The 23065-nt window shown below is 39.2% G+C and overlaps 1 protein-coding gene across 3 annotated transcripts in view; it reads right to left on the reverse strand.

Moving 5' to 3' along the window:
- AUTS2 (activator of transcription and developmental regulator AUTS2) overlaps positions 1–23065 on the reverse strand; it is a gene marked incomplete at both ends in the record, with an annotated part of 1071450 nt that overhangs the window by 192223 nt on the left and 856162 nt on the right. The window lies entirely within an intron of this gene.

Genomic DNA, 23065 nt, shown 5'->3' on the forward strand with positions numbered 1-23065 from the left:
GGCCTGCCATGTGTATCACAAGTGCTCACCGGCCCTGTCCCTTCCCCCTGGGCTGCCAGAGTGAGGTCAAATGATTCCCTAGGACCAAGAACTCAGAATCTAACAGAAAATTCAGTCACATGACTCCCCCACTCCCATCACATGCCTGAACTACATCTGAATTTGACAAATACATGAGCTTCCTGCAAATGTTCATCTCATATATTTTATTGCAAGTAAGTGAAATGGACAAGATCACCCCTGTGGGGCACAGTCATTAGTATCCCAAAGCAGAGTCCACTTCCTCTCCCTCAGTGCTAACAGGACCAGATTCCTCCCAAATCCCCCCTCTCTTGATGGCTGTTAGGAGGATAGGGGGAGTTTTCTTGGCCTGCTGCTTCACCTCCACAAAGGTGTGACTGCACTATGAATCTGGAGCAGAGGCCTGTGGAGTCTCTGGGAGTGACTCATCCTCTCCTTGTGCACCACACATAGCTGAGTGGAGATTCCCTCAGGCTCTTCCACACAGACTAGTGCTTCCCAGCTCCAGTTTGAAGCAGAGAAGTGGAAGCCCAGTTTCTGCACTGATTCCCTGAGCAGGAAGCTGAAAATGTGAGTGTGAGTCACATTTTGTAGGGTGAGGTCTATTTACACAGCCCCATATTTTACACTGTAAAATGTTAGGAAACCATGGGGGTTTCTCTAACTCCCAGCCTTCTCCATTCCCAAATCAGTCCTACCTGCAGCTCTCCTAGGGTAAATGGAAATAAATTTCACAGAACACTGAGGACAGGGGTGGGTGTTGTATGGAACAGTGGGAATTAATGTTTATCGTGTTCTTTCTCTCAGGTCCAGTGCTAGGCATTTCCATCTTTCTCCTTTTATCTTCGTAAAAACTTGTAAGGCTGATATCATTTACCTCTATTTTATAGATAAGAAAATCTAGTGTAGTGAGAGTAATTTGTCCTGTCTAGTAATTTGTACGTCTAGTGAGTCTCAAATCTGAAGTTTGTTTGTGCTCAGAACTAATCTCTTTCCATTCATTTTTATTGTCAGTGTAAAACATTTGACTTTTATACAGGCACTCATCCTACAAGTATTTATTATTTATGCAAAGTATACTGAGATGTGTCTTTCTAGTGGTTCTCCAGGGTGAAAGAAGAGCAAAAGCAACCTGACCATACAAGGTATATTTAACCAAGGTGTGCATGACACTGTAGGGAGGTGAAGAAATAAGATAGGACAAAGTTTCCAAGATGGAAGACTAAAATATATTGTCAAGGCCTTGAGTGCCCTTGAAATTGGAGGACACTAAACTTGGTTATGAGTTGACAAAAAGTAGAGAATGAAAGAGGAGTGATCAGCCAGTAGCTGGGACTGCATCAAAAATACAGTGAGTTCACAGCAGAAAAGGAAAGAAATATAAAACAAAGACAGTACAGAATCTAACCCTGACAAAGAATGGGAACTCCAGCTGGTCCAAGTATAGTAGAATAATGAGGACTTAGGGGAAAACAGAGAAAGGTGAAGGGGCAGGTGGCTGTCATAAAGGTAAAGGAATGTTGAGTGGGAGTGAAGTAGTATGAGGAAAGCAAAAAGGAGGGTGGCTAGATAGTGGGGTTCAAGATTTGGGGGTGGACACCCTTCTGGGTAAAGATAAGATTGAAGATTTGGTCACTCGTGTTGATTCTGGAACAGCAGGGATGTTCATGGGATATGAAGAAGTCAATTAATCACTTTAATGAGAGGTTTCCCAGGGTACAGGTTCTCCTTATGCAAGTCTGACACAGGCATGCTGAAACAAAGCCAGACTTCAGAACACCCAGATACAAGGTGTTGGGGGAAGGGAGGACCCCAGAAAAGGAAATACCTGCAAACAGGCTTAATCCTCTGCCCATCAATGAAGACCAACCCCCTCATTTAGGAGTGAACAGGATTGAAATCCTGTATGAGCCATTACTCGACCCTCTCCAGGCCAGACCTGCTTAATCCACTTTCATGGTCAAAGTATTCAAATAGCTCCAACTTTCATCAGGGATCCCTGAGTTGAAATCTCCAAACACATTCTGATTGAAGTTAAGAATAAGCATGGCTAATATTGTTCTCTACTCCGAGGTGCCTGAGTGAGTTTCTGAGAAAGACCACGCTCTTCTCAGATTTGAAATAGCTCACCCTTTGAACCATCTCATTAACTCTGACGAAGAGTTTTAAAAAGTTTCTTTAGTTTTGTTTTGAGAGAGATAAAAAGGAGAGGAAGAGGGACATGCACCAAAATAACCAGCTTTAACAAATGGCTACTGGTTTAAAAATAGTGCCAGGGTTTAAGTTTTTGCCTTTATCTCAGTGGTTGACCTTGCTAATACAGTATGTAGATCTCTTGCCAACTAATCGGCCGACTGTAAAGCACGGCTTCAAGCTGTGGTCAATGATCTGTAACAGGAATGAATGAGAGGGTTTTAGCAGCCAGGATCTGTAGCCTACTATCTGTATCTGACAGCTGTCACCCTCTCTGCAGAGGCCAAGGCCTAGACCTTCATTTAAAAGCAGCATGGCTGATCAGATTACTGGGACAGTGTGTCAAAACTGACTGCGCTGAACTAGGGAGACAGAAAGTAAATCTATAAATAGCAGTCTTGCTGCCTCCATGAAGCACTGAAGGGTAACCAATATTGAGCAGCAAATGTAATGTTTAGTCTTTGCAGCCAGTGGGATACAGCTACGGCCAGATCAGAAGCCTTGCTCTATGATATAATGTAATGGAAAGATCGACTTTATGGGCAAGAATTTAAAAGAGTAACATTCTTGGCAATAGTAATGGTCACACAGCAATAATTGGTTTGAACCAACTTTATGAGCTAACAAGGTTCCCTAGCACTTAATAATGTCCTAAGGGCACAGGGACTCAGCAAGTCACCTTTCCCATAATGTGCCGGCTGCCTGTTTCTGACAGTCCATGGGGACCGCCAGTGTTGAAACACAGAGAGTGATAAAATAAGAGGCTCTCCATTTGATATCTATTATAGATGTCAACTGGGTCTTCAACCAGAACAGCTGCACAAAGTACTTGGGGAGAGCGGGGCATCATGAGGCTGAGTTATCTATAGACCATGCTGATAGCACGGCTTAGACACTGGACATCACCGGGTTATAAATGAGCCAGCTGACATTTTATAGTATGTACCAACTCTTCCAAGAACCATTTGTCACTCTTCAAGGTTTCCGCTGATAAAACTAGGATGTCTAAAAATTTGTCAACAACCTCAGAAAGCAACCCTGGGGTCATGTCAGAGGGTGACAGAGAATGTGCTTACTTGACATTCTACAAACACACAAATGGAACACTGGTGGAACAGTGTTTCAAAGGTCTCTCCAGGTTGTGCAGTTCCAAATCAGTCTTGGTGTGGTGGCAAGGAAGTAGATGGCAAGATGACATATTTCTGTGGTACTGCTTAATGACTGAGAGAATGCAGACCTGGCCTGAGGGAGCAAGGCCTTGACCCCTAAGCTCTGCCCACTTTGGACCACTCTTTACTAAGATGGAAAAGAGGGGCATAAGGCTAGAGATTTTTTTCCCCAAAGCTGGAGCAGTTGCCCAGGTTCTGTTTTTAAAAGTTCAACTTACATACTAATGTTTAAAAGTAATACAAAATCAAGAAAAAGCAATATTAGTAACAGCGATTATTTCCATGTGCCAGACACTGTCAAAGAGCTTTATGTGCATATCCTGGTTAATCTTTACAACCTGCTGAGGTTAGTACACATAGTATCCCCATTTTACAGAATAAAACCTTAATCACAGAAAGATTAAGTAAACTGCTGAAGGTAACACATTAAGAGGAGTGCCAGGACTCAGACTTTAGCCAGCTGGCGTTGGAGCCACCATATGTGTTCTTCTTTAACCATGCTCCCGCCCCTCCCAATAGTCCTTGCAAGAAGATATTATGTTAGAAAGAGAACACACAGAAAGAAAAGTTCAAAGCCACTCATTCGGAATTACATAGGAATCAAAAAATAAAGAGGAAGAATAAAAAGGCCATCTCGGCCCTGCTGTCTGACTCTGAATAAATCCATTCTGCAGTGTTTATGAGGCATTCATTTCCTAAGCACCGCAGTCTCCAGGAATCATGCTAGGCTGCAGTGTACAAAAACGAAGAAGAGAGGCCTCCCTGGTGGTGCAGGAGTTTGTGTCAGCACTATGAAGCTATCCGCAACTACTGCAGCACAAGTTTGATCCCTGACCAGGGAGATGACCCACATGTTGCAGCAGACCTCTCCAGTCTCGCCCACTGCTCCTCTCAGCAGTGTATTTCAGTCAATCCGCCTGTTCTGCTCCCCACCCTGTCTCTGGTGAATCCTCTCTCCCCCTGCCCCTCTGGCCTATATCCCAGTTCTTGTACGCATAAATAAATAAATATTAAAAAAACAAAAAACAAAAATGAAGAAGAAACTCAGGGGTACAAAAATGTGGAATAAAACAGCTTCTGAGAAAGACAGTTTCATGCTTTTGCTCAGATGGGGTCCTTCTCTCTGGAATACATCATTTGCATTGGCCTCTTTGGACATAAGGAATACAGGGTGGGCAGAGGGTGGGGGCAGTGGGAGGTAGTTCCTGATGTGGGGGTTGTATAGCCAGGGAGAATACACTACACTGTTTTCAGGTCAATAGGTATCACATGGAAACATTTGGAACACAAATGAGTTGATAAGCTTTCAGGCTAATACTCAGGCCTCTCTAGCAATTGCTACTGATTGTTTGGGGGCTCCTGCTGATACTTTGTACTGCCCAGAAAGAGAGCAGAATAGCCTAATTTAAAAGTCACATGGCTCCATGGCTTTAGAAGTGTCACTGGCTATCTGTCACTATTTCTTGGAAACCCTGACACTGGACTTGAAAGGAGTAACTGGAGAGCATTTAACTCAACCTTCTGGATTCAGTCTCACTGGATCTGAAAGTTGGGCACTGAAAAGGTAAAGTGGCTTGGCCAAGGATAAACAGTCAGAGAGTAGCAGAATCAGCATGGGACCCAGGTCTAGGAACTCCCAATAGAAATATTTTTTTCTACTCCCTCATGTAGCTGTCCATGGTATATACATAGTACTATGAAATCAGTAAATTCAATCAAGTCAAATATGTCTTTTGAAAAAAAGTCAGGAATGAAGAAATAGAGTTTGAAGAACATTCAACATTCATGAGGTGTGCCCATTTCAAGTCACTGGAGATGTTTCTTCGGTGAAAGGTTTTCTTAATAAAGAGTTTCATTGGCCAGTTGGATCGAGACATGCACATACTGATATTTTGCTTCTGGCAATACCTTAAACCCCCAGTTAGGCAAGTATAAAAAAACGGCAATGGCCTTGAGAGTGCAGCATGGTTTATACATGGCATACACATCTTTGAGGATTTGGAGAAATCTACAAGGGATCCAATGCTTTTCCACCTATTGACATTTACAAAGCAGTTTAAATCATGCATGAGAGGCCTCAGGCACATGCAGTTCACAAAACATAACTCTGAGCTCCCAGGGAATTTAAGCTGACCAACACTCTTTATTAGAACCGACAGTGAAAGACAGCTATTGCGAAATTTGTACTAGAAATGCAATACCAAGATGACAGCCTTAATGCCAGTGGATATATTATGTAGATTACCTGACTCAAATCTTTCTTGTTAAATAAGTTTCATGCATTCTTTTTTCCTTCTCAAGAATATCCTTCTGGCTTCACTGGGGGAGTATTCCTTAAACTCCTTGATCATTCATCTGTTTTTCAATATTTTGGACATGCTAAGTAAGCACAAAAGATCAGATAGTGATATTTAAACAGTGGGAAATAGTTAAACCTTTCAATGAACAACAGAACTGAACCATGAATTTAGTATTTCAATGTTGTTTTTTGTATTATGTTCCAATATTTCATAATTTTTAAAGAGAAACATTTCCTAAGGTTGGTTCATTCTAGAATTTCAATCCCCAAGTCATCTAAGAATTTAAATAAATATATATGTCCATATGAGTTTATGTGTATATGTTTAAAAATTATAAATTAAGGATCATTTCACCTGCATGTTTTTATAGGCAAGTGATTTCAAGAAAATAAGGTCCCAGTGAAAACCTGCAGGGACAAAAGAAAGTAAACATACCCACCCATCTCCTGTCTTCATAGAAACTGAAATATGACTTAGATGTTTTAAATTCTACTTGAAGAAGAGACAAATGGACTAGGTCAACAAAACAAGGAGTAGAAAAGGAAGTCATTGGGTAATTTGGCATTGGTGACAGCTGGACAAGGGCAAATTTGGCAGAGGCTGAATTAAAGCAAAACTGAATTATTTGCAGAGTTCTGAGTTACTGAATGGATTAGATTATTAGCTTCCTTTCTAGACTTCTCAACCTGACTTGACCTCACAAACTCTGTGTTAAATGTCATCACTGCTTATGTACAGCATAACCTTCTTCCACAGGGAACCTTTTATTAAGCAACACAGCAATGGTACATTAATGAAGCCACACACATGCTTCTATAGCCATGTCATCTGAAATGTGCTCAGTGATTTTGTACACAGTATGGATCAAATTGCCTTGAACTTATCTTCTGTACTTTAATAGTTACAGCAAAGGGATTCCAGAATCCATAACCACCAAACTTTGCAGTCTCAATAAATAATACGCCACTATCAAGTAACTTGCTATTTTTCAAACATATAGAGATGCTTCAGTGATATTAAAATGTATTGTCCTTATAAAAGCACAGCTAAATTCACAGTAACCTTTTATTCTTATGTATTTTTTAATAAAGAATGATTTCAAACATACACAGAAGTAGACAAAATGTATAAAAACCCCACCTACCCCTGTTCAGATTCAACTACCACTGTTACAATTATCAACTCAGGGCTAACCTTGATTCATCTATACCCTATCCATTCTCACTACTTCCTTTCATCCAGATAATTGTAAAACTAATCTCAGACACTGTGTGTCATTTTATCCATATGCATTTTAGTATACGCATTTTGTGATTTTTAAGTTAGAAGATGATAAAAGGTGAAACCATTTCTATGTTTGGCACTAATTTTTTTTAACATTTAAAAATCATCCTTATTTTATTTTTTTTTTAATTTTTTTTTTTTTATAGAGGCATGCTTATTTATTTAGTTGTTTGTTTGTTTGTTTGTTTTTGTTTATACAAGCACTGGGTACAGTCAGAAGCGCGGGAGGGTGAGAGAATTCACCAGAGCCAGAGCGGGGAGCAGAGCAGGCAGAAGGACCGAAGTACACTGCTGAGGGGAGCAGCGGGCGGCAGGAGAGGTCTGCGCGCCATGTGGGACCCTCCTCCGGTGGCCGGGGAGCAGCCGGGGATTGAACCGGCACCGCAGACGCTGCGGGCAGCTTCGCAACCCAGCGCTCAACCGCTGCGCCACCGGGGAGGCCCAAATCATCCTTATTTTAAAAAAATAAACAGAGGAACCATTTTTCTAGATCCTTCCATGAATCTCAATCATTTATTCAAGTTCAAGAGCAGACAGTTTTCTAATTTATTTATAACCACTAGGGTTATACTACTAACAAGACGTGTGTAGTTGGTGCTTACTGAATGATTTTCAAATGATTTCTTGAATGATAACCACTATATATGCAAACATAAATTCACAGCACTATTATAATCAAAGCCCAAGACTGAATATATTAATAGAGTAAGCCTGAAATAAAACCTCCTTGAAAGGGTTAGTATTAGTGTTAAATAAGAGGTATAGCATGCCTTCTGTAATCTAAGTAGTAAACACAATTGCACACCCCACAGGCAAACCACAGTCTTTCAAAGATGATAATAAGGAAGCTGCAGATAAATTTTTATGTGCTGGGTATAAAAACACAGTTGTGAATAACCAACTGAGCATCCAAGATCATGTACAATCCAGAAGTGACCCTTCAGACACTGAGCATGAAGAAGATTGAGGCAGTCTGACACCCTACAATCATCTAAATAAACTTCCAAAAACTGCCTTCTATGCTTACAATCATGTCTTTTAAAAATCACAGCACTGAATGAATTACATTACATTAATAGGGCTGACAGTTGATGAAATAATGCAAGAAAAATAATCTACCAGTGACCTCAAATGAAACCACAAAGACATTAGGCTAATGGAAGTAAAATCACTCATTGCAGAGTGATCTTTTTTATTTCACATTATAATAAAAAGCCAACCTAAACCTTCCTCAGGATATTACATTTTGCAACTAACCACAAAATACTTCCAGAAAGGGGGCTTATTTCAGAAAATCTATATGCACTTTGATTTTTTTCAAGGGTGAGCAAGCTTTCTGTATCACAGGGTGGTTAAACATGGAAAAAAATAACGCAGTGATATGAAATAAGTGAAGATCATTGATCTGAAATAGTCTATAATTACTATTTTAAGGGCAGAACACCTGTTTTACTGAGGGAACATACATATGCAGTACACTTCCTCACTATAATTACAAGAGTGAATGATGCCCCACAGTTTCTCATTTTCCATCTTTTTTCTCTGACTTTCATTCTGCAGGTGGGCTAGGAGACAGAAGACATGTGGACCCGATCCTACTCTCCCACACACTCAGAAGCTGAGCATTTCTCTTCATTCTCCACCCAAATACATGGTGAACTTAAATAATATATAAATAGGATAATGTGCTGAAGTTAGAAGCAGATCCCATTAAGACATGAAACCGATGAGATCCAACTAGCATCTTTTTCATTTTAAAGAATTTTTCCTATCAAAAAATTGAGCTCAACAGAAGAACAACACATATAATTGGGAATAATTAATACAGGTGAGATTACTAAAAAGTATTTTATAGCATCATAGTATCTCTTATTACTTTGGAAAAACTACTACACTTCATTTCAACATTTAATGGTAAGAGTTTAGTTTTTCAAAATGTCAGGAAACCCCATCAGTGCTATTATTACATCAGAGAATAAGCATCATTTGGTCCAATATTCATTGATAAATGAATACGCCCTTCCCACCATACAATTGTCTACCAATTGGCAAGTTGCTCTATGCTTGGTGATGGCAAGCTCATTCTTTCCTAAGACAATCAATTTGAACTTTACATAGCTCCACTTTTATTTTTAGCCCAACACAAGACAAAGCTTTCTGCCTCCTTAGACTATCAATTTCACTTTTCTAAGCTCTATCCCTGGAGATCGCACAAGGTGATTCTCTCTTTCACTTCAAAGGATTTTAAGTACTATATTTTAAAAAAGTCACTGTATTCCTAAAATCTTTTCTACAGTTAAACATTTATAGTCATTTTAACAGTTCATAGGGACACAACTTCAAAAACATCTCAGCCTTCATTTCTTTTTTCCATGCAGCACACAAACATCTCAGCCATCATTTCCTTTTTCCATTCCATAAATGTTTCATTTGTTCTTTATGAGAAATGGCTTCAAGAATATCTTACTCATAATGTGTTTATTTCTTCATTCATTCATTCATTTGTTCACTCATTCATTCAACACACAATGAGTGAATTCTATCTCTGTTAAGTCCTAGGCATTGTTCTGGGTGCTCTGGAAACAAGGAATTGGAGGCCCCGGTAATATGTAGATGGAATGATGATGATGATGTGTAGCAAATGCTATTATACTAGAGGTAGGTAAAATGGAACAGTGGTGACATAAATGAACAAGTATTCTAAGATCACTTCTAAATGCTTTATAATATCCTATCCTATCAAATCAGACTTTGAGCTAAGCTGCTACTTCACTTAGAGTTCTTTCCAGTAGAAGCCATGGGTTCTACTACAGCACAACAGGTTGTCTCCTTAACAGCTTGTCTCCATCCTCTGTTTTTAGAAAACTCCAGCTTTGTTCAGGGATCAGACAGTCATGTACCCAACCTAAGAGATGAGTGAGTGGTCTGAGCTGTTCTTTATTTGTTAGTTTTCAGTATGTGACCTAGTGCAAGTTAAGTCATTAATGAAATGTAAGGGGGAATCCGGTGCAGGAACTCTGGAAAGGATTGTCCCTTCCTAATAAAAGAAACAGATAATAAAGGAGTGTTTGGGCATATGTAGTAGGGGTACAATGTTTATAATTGGGGCAGTCATCATTATCAACATGAGGTAAATTCAAGAGACTCTCAGAGACGCCAGACCAACACTCATCTGGCTACCTCTGGACAACTCATTTTGTGAGATAATTAACTGAACAGTCCACTTTTTTTTTTTTAAAGATTTATTTATTTATTTATGCAAGCACTGGGTACAGTCAGAAGTGCAGGAGGGCGAGAGAACTCACCAGAGCCAGAGCAGGGAGCAGAACAGACAGACCAATGAAGTACACTGCTGAGGGGAGCAGCGGGCGGCAGGAGAGATCTGCGCGCCATGTGGGACCCTCGCCTGGTGGCCGGGGATTGAACCGGTGCTGCAGAGGCTGCAGGCAGCTTCACAACCCAGAGCTCAACCGCTGCACCACTGGGGAGGCCCTGAACAGTCCACTTTTTACGGCTATTTTTGGTTAGATCTTCTGTTACCTGCAGCCAAAGTGGCACAAAAAGATATATAATCTTCAGAAATTGATTGAGATAGGGAATTAAGCTCTCATTGGTAAAACCTATGATCTCATCTGCTAAGATTTAAAAAGAAAGAATAAAGATTAAAGGGAGATTATATTTTTAGATGACAGCGATAGTCTCATCCTGGTTTGGGGCTTTCCTTCTAAACCAAGATTATGAAAAAGAACTATCTTATCTATCTTATCTTAAAGTTTGTTTAAAGACAAACTTTAAAAACATTCTGGAGTCTGATTCGTCTAAAGTAAGGGGACAAATACTGTGAATCATATCCTAAAAAGTCAAGAGCATAAAATGCCCATTGCACTTCAGAGGGTGTCTCTGATGTGGCTGGGATTTAAGTCATGGTTTTCAAATCACATTCTGCTTTTATTTGATTCTGCAGTTTTCAAGTATATCACCAAATCTACTCACAACATCGACTCTACTTGTCTGGTCTGGGACAGACAATATTCAATCACAGGGCAACATTAGAAGCTAAAAATATAAGTTTTGGTAAAAACAAAAGAGGAAGGAAGCCATACATGAAGTAATAGAGAGATAGGGGCAACTTTTAAGGCAAGCACTAGGCATCTCACTAGGAATCTTGTATTCCAGATTTCACATAAAATTAGGAAAATGATTTCTTTTGCCTTCCCAAATTGTTGGAACTGAAATTGCTCACTTATAAATAATATATTTGAAAAATGTTTTTTATAAAGTTTACTAGAAAGCTTTATAAATTATCCTATGTTCTTAAAATCCTACTTCCAATTTTGCTTCCAATTCAAACTCATTCCTTCATTCAACCAATTAATTCTCCAATGAAAGTCCATTAGAGACATAAGACACATGCGATGTAATGGTAAGCACCAGAAAATTCTTGTCCTCTTGGTACTAATAATCCAATGGAGGACATAGGCAATGAATAAATGTGTGTGTGCACATGTGTGTGCGTGTGCATGTATGTGTGTGCGAGTAAGAGAGAGAGAGACTGAATGAATGTCAGATAAGTGCTTTGAAGAAAAGCAAAGCAGGATAAGGAGATAGAGGAGTGATTTGGAGTGTGGGAGGTGTTAATGTTTTGATCAAGTAGTCAAAAAGGATCCTCTCAGGATACTGTAGTAGAAAGACCCCACTGAAGTGAGAGAACAAGTCAAGTGGTCCTATGAAGGGATAAAGCATCAGGCTGATGGAATAAAACTCTAGGTATAAATGAGCTCAATTTGTTGGAAGACCAGTGTGACTGAACAGAGTGGTAGAAGATGAAGTCAAAACAGCAGGAAGGTGTCACAATGGTAAGAACTTTTGTTCCAAGTGCGAAAAGAAGACAATGGAGGATCATGGGCATCCTGGATTCTCAGTTCCTTGTGACCTCTGTGTCTCCAATGATTTGGAAATCACAATTTTGAAATCAGTGTTATTGGTAGTGATGAAATGTAGTGTGTGGCTGAGGCAGTTGGAGAGAAAAACATTAGAGGCAAAATGGTCAGGAGTTGAGTGGCCTGAGGCTGAGATGGGCTGCCATGTGAATCCTGTCAAGAAAGAAAGGAAAGGAGAGAGAGCAAAAGAAAGAGAGGTCGATCAAGTGCTAAAGTCTTCAACACAGGAGAGTCAGGATGGTAGATAAGACAGGATAGAAAAGCATGGGTTTTAAAGCAGCATCTTCTCAGTTGAAAGAGGAACAACACATCTATATTGAGACAGGAGAAAGGGAAGACAAAGGATGCTAGAAAACCCTTGCTTGTTCCCATGCCTCATTTCCACAAGTGTGCTTATATACTGGTACATGTTACATTCACAACATGGAATTTGCTATACCGAGGAATGAAGAATACAGTGTAGTTTGACAAACTAGAAAGAAAACTGATGAGTGAACTTTTTTTTACTATTTTCCTCATCACTATATTTTTTATAATATTTGATATTATCACATCCCGTATTTGATAATATTCAGAAATGGGCTTACTAGATAATGTATTAATTGAAAAGTAAAGCTTTGGACCTCCCTGGTGGCACAAGGGGTTAAGTCGCAGTACTGTGACGCTATGAGCAGCAACTGCGGCACGAGTTTGATCCCCGGCCAGGGAGCTGTCCCACATGGCGCAGCAGACCTCTCCTGTCTCACCCGCTGCTCCCCTCAGCAGTCTATTTCAGTAGATTCACTTGCTCTCCTCTCCACTCTGTTTCTGGTGAATCCTCTTCTCCTCCACATCTCTGGCCTGTACCCCAGTTCTTGCATGCATAAATAAATCAATCTTTAAAAAAAATAAAATGTAATTGATTATCTTGAACTTAATTTCATCCCTTCTTGATAACAGAGGGTAACCATTATGGGGCTCAGCAATTGTACCTATCACAGACAGTGACTGAAATGTCAAGCTTTCAGGCATTAGTGTGTGAATGTCAGTGGTACGTCTGGCCCTTCACTGAAGCCCTCCTCCCTCACATAGTTGCCAGTAAAGAAGTACCAGGACAGGGAGGAGCAGGTCCTTTGTAACATCCTGGTCTTCTCCTGCTATGATGGATTGCTTCTTACTGCTGGTGCCACAAAGGGTGATTTGCTCCTTAATTTACATGCAGTGTCTGTTCAGAGACCAAAGGATAGAGACACCTGGACCAGAGAACCAAGTACCTGGGCTTTGGGAACAACACACTGCTGCTCAGAATCAGGCCTGGTTTGCACAGTAGGAGCTGAAGGAACTCCAGCTCTGATACAGTGAGGTGTCCCTGCACTCGTGGCAGCCAGGGAAGAAGAGTGCATGTAAATTTTTGCCCAGCAACAACCAGAGAGCAGTAAAAGAGTAAGAGTGGAAACGCTCCCCTCCACCTGGCTTGGACGCTTCTCACAGGGTGCAGCTGGGTAAGGTTTCATGGAGCAGACTGCAGAGTTTTACTTTGGGTGTTCTTGGCTATTTAGCAAAATACTCCTGCTTTCCTATGAGCCTCACACAAACTCTCTGTTCCAGTTTCTGGAAGGGCTGCTGCAAGTAGGGCCTGGAGTCATCCTGATCATCGCCTCTCAGCTGGCTGGTGGATGCACACAAACACAAAAGGTGATATTGACAGTCAGCATCAGATCTGACTGCTCCCGACAACTCCTGTGATATAGCAACCTCCGGGACTTGAGGACACATCTGTGAGGAGATGTAGTAGCTGCCATCTGCACAAACTGCATTATTTAACTGCGCTGGCACTGATTAACATTTGCTGTAACCTATGGTAATGGGCTCTGGGGCTTTGCATGTCTGCTACACAGTGGCAGCTGATGTCTCTTGCTCCATCCTTAAAACAGGATGCTTTAATTTTTAATGGAGCACATGTTCGATTGGCTATACAAACAGGCTAATCTGCAAAGCATGTGCTCAATAACAAGCCCAGCTATGCCGCCAGAATATCAACATGACTTGGCCAAGCTGGGAGGAGAGGGTGGGCCTCATGCTCACCTCCACCAGTCAAAGGCTAGGGGCTGGAGGTACTGTTTGGCTGAGAGCCAAGGGATGGCTAGAGCCAGAAGCACCTGTGGCCTCCTCTGCAGCCTCTGAGGGTCTTCTGTTTCTGGGTCCCTGCAAGCCCTAGTCAGCAAGGAAAAGAACAAAACTGCATCAGGCAGGTTCAGGCCTCTGGTATAAAGCCAGATGTGGCATTAAATCCCCCTCAGTTGCACAGGCCTGACTAGATGAGGATGACACATCCAACTTAATAGACTTAGCATGTGCTCTGCACTCTGTTCAATGCTGAGAATTTAAACATGAATAAGGTATAGTGTTTCACTTTACAAAATCTATACCAACAGCCACAATGCCAAAGTGAGAAGTAATATGCTAAGGTGTAGGTACAAAGTTCTCTGGGAGCACAGGGGCGGAAGTAACACAAGAGGAGACACTTAATTTGGGTTTTGAATGATGGACAGCACTTAAAACCACTTTCAGTTATGAAGGAGCATGGTATGGGGGATGATTAACAAGTTAGATATATTAGTGTTGTGCTGCAGATTTCACAGAGAAACAAGGTCAGAAGTTGGAAATCTGTGTGTAGAGATTATGAAAGAAGTTTCAAGAGACAGGACACTGTGCCAGGTTGCAAGGACATGAAGGTCACAGGTCCAAGAAGGGACTCTGGAAAAAGACTCCCAAGTGTAAGTGCTCAATATCATAGCCTCTCTTGGACATTCCTAAAGTATGCATAGCATCCTCAAGTCTCTGCAAAGTCTGCAGTTAAAAAGAAGACTAATTGCAATAAAGTGAAAATCAAAATTAATAAGCAACTATAGACCAGAGACACACTACAGTGGGGTGTGGGGAGAAGAGAAGAGGGATTAGGGTCAGAAAAAGGGGGTGGGAATTGTATGGAGAATATAACCAAAATGAAAATGCATATATTCTGCAAAAATGAAAAATGATGTAAGAATTATATAAAATAAAATAATTTATTAAAAAATAAAATGCAAAAAAGAGGGAGTCATAGAACGAAAAAAAATAGAAAAGAATCTACCATGAAATCTAAATGAAAGCAACAAGTCCAATTTTATTTAACCCACTAATTCTTAAACTGATTTGTTCATAGAGTCCTCTTCACAAACTATACCTTTGACTAGTTCTTGGAAGGATGAAGGAAACACTGCTCTTATGAACTCACAGGCGTGCTTCCTCTAGCAGGGTCTTGGTTTTGAGTGGTTGGGGACAAGGGAAGATGGATGGGTGCTGCTGTAACCACACAGTTTCAGCCATCCATCCCTAGTCTGTCTTCACTCTTCTTTCTAGGTAATCTGGTTATCTGTCATAGTTCACAACATTTATTTGCTCATGCTTGTCTCTCTATTAGGTAGGAGACATGTTTTATACATCTCTGCATTCACAGTATCTAGCTCTGTCACCTGGCAAGAATAGGAGTCCAGTGAGTATTTGCTAACTTGAACTGAATAAAAAAAAAAATTCTAGTATGGTAGAGCAGAGCGAAGTCAACTAGCATGGGCTTACAGCTACCAAACGTGCCTCTCCAGAACAGAGATCTCACCAGAGGCCAGCTGTCCAACATGACAGCTGGTCTTTGTCCACCTGGGCTACCCCTTTGGAACTCAGCATTCAGTTCAGGCCTTCAGTGGGGAGGTGGGCAGGCTGCCTTTATCAGCCACATGCCTCTGGCACCTGGACAGCTTCTTAGCCTCTCAATCCTCACCTTCCTCTGGCCTGGTCCCACAGGTAGCAGACTTTGTTGCTGAGCATCCTCTCTCTTTACCTCTGGGGTGGTATATATGTATTTTCCCTTGGGTAGAAGGGTAATTGAGGGACTGGTTTGGGTTAGGGGCTTTAGATAATGTTACAACCTAGAGTTGAACAAGTCCCCTTTTCATGAGGATTCCCAATACAACCTTAAAAATCCTTTTAAAAAATCATTAGTTTGTAAATATTTAGCTCTATCTACTCTGTTCTAGCCAAGTCTCCAAACTGAAAATGTTTCTATCTAGAGTTTCTAAGGTTACCCAAACCTCCTCCCTTTTCTCACTTGCTCTCATTCATTACAGAAAGGAGACCTTTAGTTTTACCTACAAAGATAGAGTTGACACTTGGTTAGCTGCCTTGCTAAGCTCTAACTATATCAGGACTATAACACAAAAATGCCACCAGAAGACACTGTGAATAATGTAAAAGGGTCATTCTGGCCCAGCCTCATGGCGGCTCCACAACCACCCTTGCATTTCAAAGGACTCATCAATCACTTTTTTGCTGTGAAATTATACCCCTGGTAATAGGATGTTTCATTTTCTTCTAAGATTTCTAAGAAGTCACAACACATGAAAAATGACTATAAATAAATGAGAACTACGTTTGCAGGGCTATGTTTACACCAAAAAGTAGAAAGAAGACTTGGATGGGGGCTAGATGACCAGAATAGAACATCCACCCTAAAATCTGCCCAGTGTCTGGTTTTCAAGACTTCACTGCTTCTTGTTTCTGCTGCCCAGTCTACTCTTGCATAAGTTCAGAAATAAAAGAACGGCAGAGCTGACATCCTCATGTATCAGATGGGCACACTGGAGCCTAAAGGGAGAAGTCATTCATGCCAGACTCTGACCTGGGTCATGATGGCACCAGGACTTGGTCTGGTGGGTGCTGGGGCAGAACTCTCTTCTAATGCTCTGTGCCACACCTAGTGCCCTCACTCCGCTCGATTACTCAGGTGGTCAATAGCACTGCCAGGGAGGGTTTGCACAGGAACACTCAGATGTTTCCATTGTGGGAACCAAGGGCTGCTTTGGCAACATGGTTGAAATGATTTCATTCCTTTCCTGTCACTCCAGGAAGCCCACGGGCCACCACTGCATTCAGATGTGGGGGATTTGGGCCATCAAGCACTTTAATTAGTCTGTCTGGAAAAATGAAACTGATCAAATTAAATATTAATTACATATAAACTGTGGATAAATCAGTAGGGGAATCATCAGGCAGGAAGGGCCATTCTTAAATGCAGTTTTTTTTTCCCCCACAAAAAAAATTGTCAAAGGCCTCTTCTCTTGCTCCCGGTCCCCTGCCAAGTAAATTGATTTCAAAGCAAAAACAAAGCTCCTGTTTTCCAAGCACAACAATGATGTCTAACCAGAAGTTTTCTTTGCTAAAATATTGAATGGAAAATTCAGTTCCTTAAATCTTTCTAAATCTTTGCTTCTGATTGGGTTCATTAATAAACATGCTGATTTTGTTACAGGGAGAGACATATGGTATAATCCACTAACAGGAAGAAGTATTTTGCATTTTATTGTAGAAAACAAACATGCAAACAGGTTCTCACAGATGGTTTTCTTAGCTTCTGGGAGGGGAAAAAAGCTTAATAATGCTTGAAACTAGTTTTTCTCTTTAACAACAACAAAAAATCCTTGCACATCTCTGGTGAAACTGCTTATATATTAGATTAAGTTCCACTCCAAGGTTTTCACAATTTAGAATTCACTTTTTCCTCTAATTTAAATACAGTACACCCCTCCCCCCAACACAATTACTTACCCCCTTTTCCCTAATCCCCCTTCCTTCTCCTCTTAGAAACATTAACTTGCTCAGAGAGGCAGAGATAATTTAGCAATGCATCACTTATCTATCACCATAAAGGCATAGGTTTTCCAACAAATTTTCCAGACAATTGATAATAACCCTTTAAGGTTTTTCAAAATTGGTAGTAATGTTGGCTTTTCTTTTACATAGACTTTTTAGAAAAATTTTAGATTTATACAGAAATTGCGAATAGAGTGAAGAGCATTCCCATATACTTCATACCCATTATTCTCTATTAATCGCTTTTATATTAGCATGACACATTTGTTACTTTGATGAAATGATACTTTATTATTAACTATAGTCTAAGCTTATTTAATTTCCTTAGTCGTTATATAGGTTTTGTTTGTTTGTTTGCTTCTTTTTGTTTGTAAACACCACATTGCATTTAGATGTGGGCTCCTCATAGCTAGGGCGGTTTCTCCAAATTTTCATGAGCTTGATGACTTTGAAATTTTTTAGGAGTATTATACTATTTAGTAGGATGTTCTACTCTTGGAAATTGTTTGGCATTTTTTTTTTCCTCATGATGAGACTTACTTATGAGTTTTGGGGGGAAGATCACAGAGGTAAAGTGTAACTTTCATCACTTAACATCATTTTCTCCTGACAGATGATGTTCACCAGGCTGGAGGTGTCTCCATCGAACAGTTTTATTCCTCTCCCCCTTCACTCTGCCTCACTGGGAAGGAAGTCACTACACATAGTCTAAATCTAAGGAGGAGGGAGTTAGCTTCCCCTCCTTAAGTATAGGGTGTCTAAAAAATTTATTTGGAATTATGCTTGGGACATTTGTCTTTTCTCCTACCTTTCTAATTAATTATATTGGTATGGAATCACTGATATTTATTTTATATATTGGGTTATAATCCAATGCTGCTTCTGCTCAAACTACTCCAGGTTTGAGCATTATGAGCTTCTGTGATCCTCTGACATAGCTTCATTAATTTTTCTTAATCACTACCTTACTTTCCAGCACTATAAAATACTCTGCATTCATCTTATATTTCTCATGACCCAACCCTAAGCCTTAGCCATTTCTCTTAGGAACCATTTTTTCTTTTATTGGAGAATGGTATTAGAAACCAAGATCTGGACAAAGGCATGCTTGTTGCTATGGGGATGTCCTTTCTCTTAGGTTTTCTCTGCTGACCTCAAAGAACTATATGTGTGTATACTATTGGATATACACAGATCTATGGATATCTCCATATGTAATCATCTTTATCTTTATTAAACATGAGTTCACGTAATGTCTCCAACTGTGATCCATTCCCTTGCAAATCAGTCTAGTCTCCTCCTTTGTTTATCTATAAATTCTAACTGAGAAAACTGGCTAAATGGTGGGTTTTTATTTTGTTATTGTACCTTTTAAAATACTCTTTGGTCAGGATCTTCTTAAGACGCTAAAGAGCTAATGTGTTCATTCTCCAGTGAGTGAGATTTTTGTAAGGACACAGGATTATCATTGTGAGAAATCACCATTCAGCTTAGTTATTAATCTCCAGCTTAGAAACTGGAGTCAGAATCCAAAGAGATCCTGAAAGACTAGAACAATGGATTGACTAACAAATTAGAATTTCACGGGGAAGATCAGAAAGCATTGTACTTGAATCTGATTCATCAATTACAAAAGAAATGGATGACGTCTTTGGGGTTTTGGTTTGTTCACTCAAAGTACTTATAATCTACCACGACTGGGGAGTTACCTTGATTTAGCATGCCAGATATGCTTGGGCACAAGGCTTGCAATAACTAGTAGGTGTTCAGAATAAAAACACCAGTAGGTATTTAATACTTTTTCATTTTCTTCCCTCACTGGTGGCTATCATTTTTCTATTTTTTGTTGTCCTTTGTGTTCAACTCTTGGTTTGTCTCTTCTCTGAAACCCTTTCCAAGAATAGTTACAAAAATGAACAACAACAACAAAAAGCCCCAAACCAAAACAACAACAAACCCTCGAAAGCCAAAAAAAAAAAAAAAATGCTTGTCAAGACAATATGTAGACTTGGAGATTTGGTCTGTAGAGATCAGAGACTTTCCCGTGGGTCACATAAATGAACTTGTAGGATGTGTAGCATGCATCTTTATCTACTCAGGGTTCTTTCAGGCTTGTTTCAGGGGTTTTAATGTCTACTCTGGTTAGGATGCTGAAAGAACCACCCAGTAAGAGGAAAATCATAAAACTATAAATTTTATTCCTCTGCTAGAGCAGTGAGGATAGTGTCTGAGTCTTCCCTCTGCTGCTACAAAGTTCATCTGGAATTACAAAAGTTGACTATTTGTTCCCTCATCTATAAGTGTCACCATGAAACTGTGGCAGAACATAAAGTGAATTTTAGTCCTTAAAATTTTATATAAGTCAAAAACAGGAAACAACAGGCATCCATATGGGAAAGGAAAAAGCAAGACTGGATTTACTCACAGAAGACATTACCCTGTACATAGAAAATCCCAAGGAATCCACAAAACAATTGATAGAAATAATAAATAAATTGGGCAAGTCATAACATATAAAATCAGTATATGAAAATCAACTGTATTCTATATAGCAGCAATGAATAATTCAGAAAGAAAAATAATTCTACTCAGTAACACCAAAGAAGACTTAAATACTTAAGAATTTTTACAAAAGAAATACAACACTGTACAGTGAAAATTATAAAACATTTTTGAGGCAAATTAAAAAAGATCTAGATAAACTGAAAGACACTACATATTCACAGCTTAAAAGATAATATTTTTAAGGTAGGAACTTTGTCCAAATTGATTAGTAGGTTAAATGCTAGACCCTATTAAAATTCCAGAAGATTCTCTCTCCCCAAATTGGAAAGATGATTCTAAATTTTATATGGTAATGTGAAATAGCCAAATAGCCAAAACAATCTATGAAAGGAAGGATGAAATTAGAAGAATCACAGTTCTCAATTTCAAAACATTCTACAAAGCTATAGTAATTAACACAATCTGGTATTGACAAAGGGAAAAATGTATAGAGTAAAGGTAAAAAAATAATGAAAGTATGGAAATCAACATTTACATTTATTGTAATTGACTTGACAAAAGTGTCAAGGCAATTCCATGGAAAAGGATACTGGGATAACTGTATATCCACAGGCAAGAAGAGACATACATAACAATTAACTGGCTCACATAGGCTTAAATGAAAGAGGCAAAATTATAAAACTTTTAGAAGAAAACATAGAAGAAAGTCATTGTGACCTAGTGTGAACAAAGAGTTCTTAGATACAACAACAGAAAACATGATCCATGAAAAAAACTGGTAAGTTGGACTTCATAAACATTAAAAACTTTTCAACTTAAAAGATACCATTACAGAGGCATCCCTGGTGGGGCAAGGGGTTAAGCACCACACTATGAAGCAATCCGCAGCCTCTGCAGCACTAGTTCAATCCCTGGCCAGTCAGGGAGCAACACACATGGTGCTGCAGACCTTTCCTGTCTCGCCTGCTACTCCCCTCAGCAGTGTATTTCAGTCAGTCTGCTTGTTCTGTTACCCACTCTGTCTATGGTGAATCCTCTCACCCCTCGCAACTCTGGCCTGTACTGCACCTCTTGTATGCATAAATAAATAAATCTTTAAAAAAAAAATACCATTATAAAGTTATAATCAAGCTACTGACTAGTTGAAAATATTGTGAATCTTATAAAAAATAAAGGAATAGTGTCCAGAATGTATATGGAAAACTCTTTCGTTTTATGTATTATAAGGAAAAGTTATATAACACATAATTATATTATACTAATAATATATAATATACAATTTTATATATTATAAGGAAAACTTGAGAGTTTTCCATATATTATAAGAAGACAAACAATCCAATTAAAAAAGGGGCAAAAGATTTGAATAGCATTTCATCAAAGAAGATACAAATGTCATTAATACATGAAAAGATGCTCAATATCATTATTCATTAGGAAAATGCAAATTGAAACCACAATGAACTACCACTTACATGCACAAAAATAGCTATAATCAAAAAGACAGACAATAACAAATATTGGCAAGAATGCAGAGAAATTAGAAATCTCATACACCACTCGGGGAACATAAAATGCAGACATGCTTGGAAAACAGTTTGTCAATATGGTCATATGTCACTTGCCAATGGAGATAAGTTCTAAGAAACTCATCATTAGGCAATTTCACCATTGCACGAAAGAGACAGATGGTACAAACATAGATGGCACAACCAACCATACACCTAGGCTATATAGAAGGAGCACTTTCATATATGTGATCCTTCAGTGGCCAAAATATTATGTGGTATGTGAGTATATCTTAAAATTAGTTAAACAGAAACTTACTCTATGGACTAAGTTAAACTTACTCTATGGACTAGCAACTCACTCCTGGTATTTAGTAGGAAAAAGGAAAACATGTCCATTCAAAAATTTTTACATGAATACTCATAGCATTAATAATAGAACGAAGTGGAAGTAAATGTTCATTAACTGGTGAATGGTTAAACAGATTATGGCATATCCATTCAGTGGAATACTATTCATTGTCAAAGCGAAAGACACTATGCACACATGCCACAACATAGATGAACTTCAAAGCATTATGCTTAATGACAAGAGCCAAATAGAAAAGATTGTGCATTAAATGAGCACATTTATACAAAATGTTCAGGAAACGCAAATCTATAGAGATGGAAAGTAAATTAGTGGTTGTCTTAGAATGGGGGAGACTGACTGCAAATGGCATGAGGGAATTTTCTGGCCTGATGAGGATGTTCTAAAACTGAACTGTGGTGACAGCAATACAACCTTGCAAATTTACTAAAAATCACTTAATTGTATACTTACAAGTGAATTTTAAAGCATATAAATCATATTTGAACAATGCTGTTAAAACAAGCTAATGGCTAATATGTATAATATTATCTCCTTTGAGATGAATTCAGAACAAGACAAAGCAAAAACAAAATCTAAAATTAAGCTCTTTCAATTAGTCACCATGTTTTACATTAGCTCCTCAGGCCTTATTCATCTTATAGTTGAAAGTTTGTATCATCTTACCAATTTTTCCCACTTCCCCACCACCTCCAAGCCCCTACTTCTCTACTGTTTGTTTTCTATGAGTTTTTTTTTTCTTTTTGAGATTCCACATGTAAGTGAAACCATGCAATATTTTCTTTTCTTTTCTTTTTATGTACAGATTGTGATGCTATCTGAGGTCAAGTAAAGCTGGCACTTACAATTTCCTATTTGATATAATTTTCATGTCTCTCCCATAAGGTGGATATTATTTCTTTGCTATACATGAGAGAACCAAGGCTCACAGAAGTTGAGTAGTTTGCCTCAGATCTTATCGGTGAGAAAGTAGGATTTGAACCTGTATATGTGATTCTAAATCCATCTGCAACCTTTCCATTCACTAACTTTGTTTCACTCCATTCCAACACTATTTTTTGTTACTCTTTCTAGCCCCAAGCAAACCACAAAGCAGGGTCTACATTTTCAG

This window comes from Talpa europaea, assembly GCF_964194135.1.
Source record: "Talpa europaea genome assembly, chromosome: 12".
NCBI lineage: Eukaryota > Metazoa > Chordata > Mammalia > Eulipotyphla > Talpidae > Talpa > Talpa europaea.